This window comes from Pelodiscus sinensis, chromosome 19 (genome assembly GCF_052426305.1).
Source record: "Pelodiscus sinensis isolate ZL-2025 chromosome 19, ASM5242630v1, whole genome shotgun sequence".
Taxonomy (NCBI): domain Eukaryota; kingdom Metazoa; phylum Chordata; order Testudines; family Trionychidae; genus Pelodiscus; species Pelodiscus sinensis.
The window spans coordinates 3,151,182-3,159,721 of NC_143070.1; the positions used below are offsets into that span (position 1 = coordinate 3,151,182).

Consider the following 8,540-nt stretch of genomic DNA (forward strand, 5'->3'; position numbering starts at 1 on the left):
ACGTCGGTTACACTCCAGAGGCTCTTTCAAGGTTTCCCGCACAAATCCAAGAGCTAGGAACCAACTACTTCAATGCGAGCAGAGACACTGGACAATTCTGGTCCACGTTGCCCCCCGTCACCAGGTTCCTTGGGAAAGCCGGCAAACCTACACTCACTACTGATACAGAATTCAATCATGGACTCGCGTATGGCACCCTTATGTTGGCCGGTACTTCCTCACTAGAGCCGTCTCATTAAAGCCATGGAAAAAGCGTTAACGAGTGTGGGTGTGAGCCCCGCACAAACTAGCCCTAAACAATAGAGAGAGGAGTGTGCAAGAGAACATCTGCTTGAAGTTTAGCTCGGGAAGATGCAAATGCGGAGTAGCAGTGACCCACACACCGCGGCTAGGTCCACACTACAGCTGTTTTTTTTTCTTTTTTTCCCCAGAAAATCCCTTTCTTTCGGAAGATCCCTTCTTCCGCGTGGAATGAAGAAGATGGGGCTTCCAAAAGACCGTGTTTGCACGTCTGCAAAAAAAAAAAAAAAAGCTAGCAGAAGAGTGAACGTGTTCCCTGGACGTGGTGGGGGTTTCCGGGCAAAATCCTACAGTGTAGAAGTAGCTATAGTGCGGGCTCATTGTCCGACGGAGTGATACTTAGACCTCTTACAGAGAGAGATAAGAACAAGGGAGTTCAACAGCCATGTTTCTTAAACTTTTTAAGACTGAGGAACACCAAACAGTAGTTTTTTATGAGGATCACCAAGGATTTTTTGTTGAGGAAAAAAAAGGATCGGAGGGAAGTTACTGAGCAAAAAAAAAAAAATGGGGGGTTGCCTGCCCCTTTAAGGGCAGCCATTTTGAACTCTGTTGTTCTCTGCAGCATACCGCCAACTGCCTCACCGCGGCACACGTAGTTTAAGAAACACTGCTCTCCAGACTATACTGAGAGCCAGGCCGCTGAATAACTCAGGCAAATGAAGCCCGGGATTTGAATTTCCCGGGCTTCATTTGCATAAGCCGGGCGCCGCCATTTTTAAATCCCGGCTCGTTCGAACCCCGTGCCGCGCGGCTACAGGCGGCACAGAGTAGCTAGTTCGGATTAGGCTTCCTAATCCGAACTAGCTGTACTCCTCATTCCACGAGGAGTACAGCTAGTTCAGATTAGAAGCCTAGTCCGAACTACCTAGTTCGTGCCGCGTGTAGCCGCGCGGCACGGGGTTCGAACGAGCCGGGATTTAAAAATGGCGGCGCCCGGCTTATGCAAATGAAGCCCGGGAAATTCAAATCCCGGGCTTCATTTGAAAGTGCGGTATACCTACATTACCCCGCTAGTTCGAATGAGGAGGGTAGTGTAGACATACCCTCATGCTGATGCTGCTCTGAAGTTATGCTCCAGAAGGTTCTGGGTTCAAATCTACTGAGTGGTAGTTACACAAGTCTCCAAAAATGTGCCTCTTAGGAAGAATAGCTCTGTCTATTGGTTTATTTGTGCTGTGCGCAGTGTGGTGACAGGGGAGGCCTTTATAGGGTTGTAAAATCCATCCTGGAACGTTATCCTGGTTTCTCTTGGAATCAAAAGGAATCTCTGGAGCTGATTCAGAAGCCTGCTTTGCTAGGAGCAGTCCTATCATGTTCAAGGTATCTGTCTGGGGGTGGGGGTTGAGAAGAAACAGTCCTTTCCCTCCACTGCACCCATGATTTGAAGTCATCTGGACTTCCGCCTTAGTGTTGTTGCGGGAAGCATTTTTTTTTTTTTTGGCACAGATGGAGGATTGATGCCTTTGCCAGTCAGCTGGGCTGGGGGACGGAGGCATCAAACACAAATCAAAGCCTTCTCCTCCAATCTTGCATCCGGTCCGCTCATATTGCCTGCCCCACAGGCCAATCCACACCCCCCAGCCGCCCCTCTGCCGGCCAGCTTCCCAGAGCTTCAACATTCCTGACAAGCATGTGCTATAATTAGGGGCATGGGAATCCACTAGGAGCGGCCTAAAATAAATGTCCTTTCAAATCCCCTATGGCCAATAAGGGGAGGGCGGCAGCTGTGCTAATTGGCCTGCTTGTTTTCCAATTTAGGTCACAAAGAGCCTCTGGGTCTCCGTTTGATGAACCTCTCCCCGGCTTCTCAGCCGGCCTCACCGCAGCGATGCTGAAACCAGAGCGAGGTGGGTACAAAAGGTAGCCCCTCCTTGGAGGAAAGGACTTGGGCCCGGAGCGATAGACAGCGTGACACTGAGCAGCCAAACATATAACTTGTCAGAGCCGAGAAAACAACCTGGCGACCCACCACGCCTAAGCTACCTGCCCCAGCTGCCTGTCTCCCCCATTGGCACACACATTGGCCAATGGGAGAGACTGACCCCATTGGCGTGTCCTAAGCTCCTCCCCTCTGGCTCAGGTGGGCGTGGCCGAGAGATGTCCGCACTAGAAATAAGGGAACAATTTTCTCATGGAGGACACGGAGTTTAATAAGAAGTTAAATAAGAACAAATGCAAAGTGCTCCACTTAGGAAGGAACAATCAGTTTCACACATACAGAATGGGAAGCGATTGTCTAGGAAGGAGTAGGGCAGAAAGGCATCTGGGGGTTATAGTGGACCACAAGCTGAATATGAGTCAGCAGCGTGATGCTGTTGCAAAAAAAGCAAACGTGATTCTGGGCTGCATTAACAGGTGTGTTGTGAGCAAGACACAAGAAGTCATTTTCCCGCTCTACTCTGCGCTGGTTAGGCCTCCGTTGGAGTACTGTGTCCAGTTCTGGGCACCGCATTTCAAGAAAGACGTGGGGAAATTGGAGAAGGTCCAGAGAAGAGCAACAAGAATGATGAAAGGTCTCGAGAACATGACCTATGAAGGAAGGCTGAAGGAATCGGGTTTGTTTAGTTTGGAAAGGAGAAGACCGAGGGGGGACTTGATAGCCGTTTAAACTTGTTCCTCTTGGCCTCTGAGGCTAGAACAAGAAGCAATGGGCTTAAACTGCAGCAAGGGAGGTTGAGGTTGGACATTAGGAAAAACTTCCTACCTGTCAGGGTGATCAAACACTGGAATAAATTCCCCAGGGAGGTTGTGGAATCCCCATCTCTGGAGATATTTAAGAGCAGGTTAGATAAATGTCTGTCAGGGTTGGTCTACTCTAGACAGTACTGGGTCCTGCCATGAGGGCAGGGGACTGGATTCGATGCCTTCTTGGGATCCCTTCCAGTCCTAGTGTTCTATGATAACCCCGCCCAGTGGGGAAAAAGGGTCGGCGCGGGCTGTCCTGCCCATCCAGTGTCTATTCAAGCCATTGAGCTATGGCCTATTCTTCAGGCTACATCCGGCCGGGCTCAAAACTGACCCCCCGAAAGGCAGTGGGTCCCAGCGCCCAGGTTCCAGCCTGAGTCCAAACATTCATACCCCTGTTTTGCAGCCCGAGCCAAAACCAACTAGCCTGGACCAGACCCAGGTGCTTAATTGCAGGGTTAATTTAATCACATACCCTCTCACGGGTGTTGCACTCTGTACCACTACTTACAGAGTCATGTGCGGGGAGGAGGAGGAAGAGCAAGAGACAATGAGAACGAGGCTGGTGGTGGGGCACGTCACATGTGCGATCACAGACCTAAATTCTACTCCCTCGGCTGCCGTGATGTATCCAATCAAACGCAAAGGCTGTATGGAGCTCATAATAACCACAAAGATGTTCTCATGGCTATGCCGGTTAAAGAGAACCAACCATAAGAACATCAGAACAGCCAGACTGGTCCATCTAGTCCAGTGTCCTGTCTTTCAACAATGGCCAATGCCAAGTACCCCAGAGGGAATGAACGAAAATGGTAATCATTAAATTATCCATCCCCTGTTGCTCATTCTCAGCTTCTGGCAAACAGAGGTTAGGGACACCATTCCTACCCATCCCAGCTAATAGTCATTGATGGACCTAACCTTTGTGAATTAATCTAGCTCTTTTTTGAACTCTGTTACAGGGTTCACAACATCCTCTGGCAAGGAGTTCCACAGGTTAACTGCACACTGTGTTTGTTGTAAACCTGCTACATTTCATTTTGGTGACCCTAGTTCTTGTGTCATGGGAAGTGGTTGAAGTGCTAGGGATCAAGCAATTTTTTTACATTCATAATCGATGCAAGCAAGCCCACAAGTGCCGGGGCCACGAAGTTCTGAGCCTAGAGCTGCTGGGTCTCAGCCATGGCACAAATTAATCAGTAGACCCAACCCTTTTCTGGAAATGAAACAAGAGGACAACAGGAGTCAAGCTGATTTAAATCCAGTTTCCCCATGTGCTTATCTCATGATTAAAGTGGTGATTTAAATCACTCCTCCCTGGCTTACTCGCAAGGGAGGTACCTTGTGTTTTATTCAATGTGTTCCTTGACCCATTTTCAGCATAGCATGATACAAAGAGGCTGGGTTAAGAATTGCCTTCACCCAGTCATTAGCAAAAATCATAACCCAGCAAATGACAGCACATGATTGCAGCATTTGCACGCTCACAGTTTTATGGAGCGTTTCATCAGATTGGACAATTTTACAATCTCGGCTCGTGGAATCAGGTGATTTAGAGGAGACTCGTGGCTTCTATTTAAAAAGGAAGACTCTAGCCTTCTGGGTTGTGGAGATGAGTCTAAAAACGTGGTCTCTACACTCGCAAACCCAAGATGTACAGGTCGAACCTCTCTAATCTGGCACTCTCTGGTCCGGCAACCTCCATAATCTGGCATGATTTGAGTTAGCCAGGTGTCCACTTACCATGGGTGTGGCCAAGTTTTTGGCAGTCCCAGATAGTTTGTTTACAGCCCCCAGTCCTGGCTCTCAGTGGTGTGTGCTATTCTTTAGGTTTACCCCTAAATGTTTTCTAAGGTTACACCTATACAGCAGCACTATTTTGGGATACTTCCGGTATCCCGAAATAGCGATCCCGCGTCCTCACAGCAAGCCCGTTATTTTGAAATATTACAGGCTCGCTATTCCGACGTCCCTGTAAACCTCATCCCAGAAAGAGAAAAGGACATTTCAGAAGAATGGGTTATTTCAAAATGTGGCTCTGTGTAGACAGTGCCAAAGTACGAAACAAGCTATTTCAAAATACGATCAAAATATGATACGCCATTTGCATATCTTATTTCAAGCTACGGTTCAGTGTAGCCCTCTGAGCCCAGCAAACAGTGGAACGGCTGGTAAAGCTGCTATATGTATTAGCATGTTTTTTATGCTTCTCTGCTTTTTTCTTTGTGCCAAATACAGTAAAATGATGTAACAGCACTCAAACTTTGTTATGAGATAACCTGGGAACCCTTGTTTAGGTGTAGGCTTATATGGGGTGAATCAGTACAATCCGAGATGTGATTAAAAAGCGTTTACAAGTGCTGTTCCATTTATTTGCCTCAGGAAAATAAACAATCCATTTGCTACCATATCGAACTCCCCTGGTCCGGCACATTCTCTGTTCGGCACCCGTCAGATTCTGAGAGTGCCAGATTAGAGAGGTTGGGCCTGTAGTAAAAAGAGGCAGCCCCCTGAAGCCTGGTATAAGGCCTCGGGGCCTGAGCTCAAGTAGTGAGGCCTTGCAGATGCAAAGCAAAATTAGCAACCCAACCGTCAGGCCGGGAGCAGACGTCCCTGCTACACAATGCGTCTGAGTGTAAGTTTACAGGACCTGGCCGGAACAGGCCTGGTGTTGCTGAAACCCAAGTGCGCCTAGGAACGAAGTTGCCATAGAAACACGTTCCAGTGCCAGACCACCTGCGGACGAGATCCTTGTATAAACACATGCCTCAAAGCCAACAGCAGGATATACTGACGCCCTCTGAAAGAGGTCAAATAACAGCATGATGGATAGAGATCTGCTGAGCCAACCAACATGAAGGTCAAGGGCGTAACGGACCAACTCGCAGGGCGGTAACTAACCATGCAGCAGGGCTAGTACAGTAATTCCTCATTTAACACTATCGATGTGTTTCTGAAAATGTTCGAACCAAGCAAAAACGTGCTATGCGGGGTCAATTTTCCCATTCAAAACAATGTAAAAGGTAGGGGTTGCGTTTCAGGTGGTGGTGGCAAAGTCAATTTTTTGTTGGCGCTGTGTTGTCAACTTCAACATCAGATAACTAACAACACAAGATCTCTAGCAACACAAGATAAACCCGTGAGTGAGCGGAGGAGCGTGGTGACCACGTGTATTCATCCGCTCATGCGTATTACCACGGTTTTCACCAACTTCTATGCCACCGCACGAAGTAGTCCGCCACTTGATTATTTTCGTGTTATTTCGGGGACGTTCGTGTTGTTCAAAAAATGTTCCCTAAAGAAAAATCGTGCTATTGCGAAAACGTGTTAAGCCGGCATGTGTTAAACGAGTAATTACTGTATGTAATTTCTATGTCTGTAATGGGAGGTCTCAGAAAGGGGGATCTTTGTCCGGCCGAGGGGGAAATGGAAAGTCCCGTGATTCACTGAGACTAGTCCACTCACCCTGGAGACAGTGTTATTCCTCCGTTCCACGGATGATTGACCTAATCGGGTACCTTCGTTACAGAACTGAGTTTGCTGGTCTTTCGGGGCCCTTCGAGCGACAGCGGCTGCGTCCCTGCGCATAGCAGGGACGGTGCACCCTGAAAACACTCCCACGCAGCCAACGAGTGACGAGGCCGGGGGAAAATACACAGAGACCGGCCTTTACATCTCATGCTTTTTAAGGCAATCGGCTGAGTTTCGACCCTTTGGCCTCGGCTCAGTTCCCGACACGGGATCTGCAGGGGCCAAGGAGGCTGGTGAATCAAGGCTGGACGGGGGACCCATGTGCAGAGAGCACCCGAATCCGTTACACATGGTCCAGAGGGATTTCCCCCCGGCGTGCCTGCCCGTAGCAGCACCTGCCGTCTCTAAGGAGACGGCCCCGCGATCCCCAAGCGTTCTCTGCTCCCTGCTGAGAATGTGACGCGGTTGGTTGCATTTCCCGTGTGCGTTTGTCACGCGGGATGGGAACTAAGCAACCCAAGCCTGTGTGTATAACTACACACTGGGCACCAGCCAGGGAAGCCGGGGTGTGGGGGTAAGAGAGACTGGGGCACAGGGGAAAACTGTGTGTGGTGTTGGTTGGAACAGCCTGTTGCCAGCTCAGAGGTGGCTGAAGGAGGGTAGCGAACTGCCCCACGCCCCCAGTCCAATGTGCCACTGGGGGCAACAAGTACCGACATTGATCTCTTAGCTGAATTGCTGGCTTGTCACCCTTTGTTACCCCCACGGCTTCTCCTGCCCCCTGATCCAGGGCTAGTGACAGAACTTCATTTATGCCAGGGCCCGGCACCTCTGGACCCGGCAGCTCAGAACCCAGCACCTGTGGGCCTGGCAACTCAGAACCCGACACCCGTGGGCCCGGCAGCTCAGAACCTGGCACCTGTGGGCCCGGCAGCTCAGAACCCGGCACCTCTGGGCCTGGCAGCTCAGAACCCGACAGCTCAGAACCCGGCACCTCTGGGCCCGGCAGCTCAGAACCCAGCACCTCTGGGCCTGGCAGCTCAGAACTCGGCACCTCTGGGCCCGGCAGCTCAGAACCCAGCACCTCTGGGCCCGGCAGCTCAGAACCCGGCACCTCTGGGCCTGGCAGCTCAGAACCCAGCACCTCTGGGCCTGTCAGCTCAGAACCCGACAGCTCAGAACCCGGCACCTCTGGGCCTGTCAGCTCAGAACCCGACAGCTCAGAACCCGGCACCTCTGGGCCTGTCAGCTCAGAACCCGACAGCTCAGAACCCGGCACCTCTTTCCTTGTCACGCTGAGCTGGAGGGTCTCAGGGCCAGCTAGAAAATTTCCATCCCTGTCTGACCGTAGCCAAATGTCTTTCTGTAGAAAGGTGGAAAATGCAGCAGTAGCGTCTGCAGTCCGTGCAGCTGGATGGGCCGTGCTCTCTGATAAGGACAAGCTAGACGGGCTCCGGACCTGCAAAGATTTCTGCGTGTGCTTCGCTTTACGCACAAATGGGCGCAGAAGTTAGGTGCTGCAAGCCAGCCCCGTGTATAAATCTTTGCAGCATTGGTGGCTACCTCAACTTTAGCAAGGCTTTTAGTATGGGCTCCCACAGCATTCTTGCCAGCAAGTTAAGGAAATATGTATTGGATAAATGGACGGTAAGATGGATAGAAAGCTGGCTAGAAGGCCGGGCCCAGTGGGTAGTGATCAATGGCTCGATGTCAGGATGGCGGTCGGTTTCTAGCGGAGTGCCCCAAGGATCTGTTCTAGGACCGGTTTGTTCAATATCTTTATGAATGACCTGGATGAGGGGATGGATTGCACCCCCAGTAAGTTTGTGGATGACACTAAGCTAGGGGGAGAGGTAGATACGCTGGAGGGCAGGGAAAGGATCCAGAGTGACCTAGACAGATTGGACAGGGTCAAAAGAAATCTGATGAGGTTCAACAAGGACAAGTGCAGAGTCCTGCCCTTGCAACAGAAGAATCCCAAGTGTTGTAACAGGGTGGGGACCAACTGGCTAAGCAGCAGTTCTGCAGAAAAGGACCTGGAGGTTACAGTGGATGAGAAGCTGGATATGAGTCAACAGGGC

General features: G+C 50.4%; 1 protein-coding gene and 1 long non-coding RNA gene across 2 annotated transcripts in view; both read left to right on the forward strand.

Annotated features, from left to right (window-relative positions):
• The window catches only part of LOC102445187 (zinc finger protein RFP-like), a 397,132-nt gene that overhangs the window by 86,641 nt on the left and 301,951 nt on the right, over window positions 1–8,540 (forward strand). The gene's annotated exons all lie outside the window — the stretch shown is intronic.
• Window positions 1,253–3,147, forward strand: LOC112544330 (uncharacterized). Its single transcript, XR_003087680.3, has 3 exons — window positions 1,253–1,623; window positions 2,062–2,150; window positions 2,659–3,147. It is a non-coding gene; the product is annotated as an uncharacterized LOC112544330 (long non-coding RNA).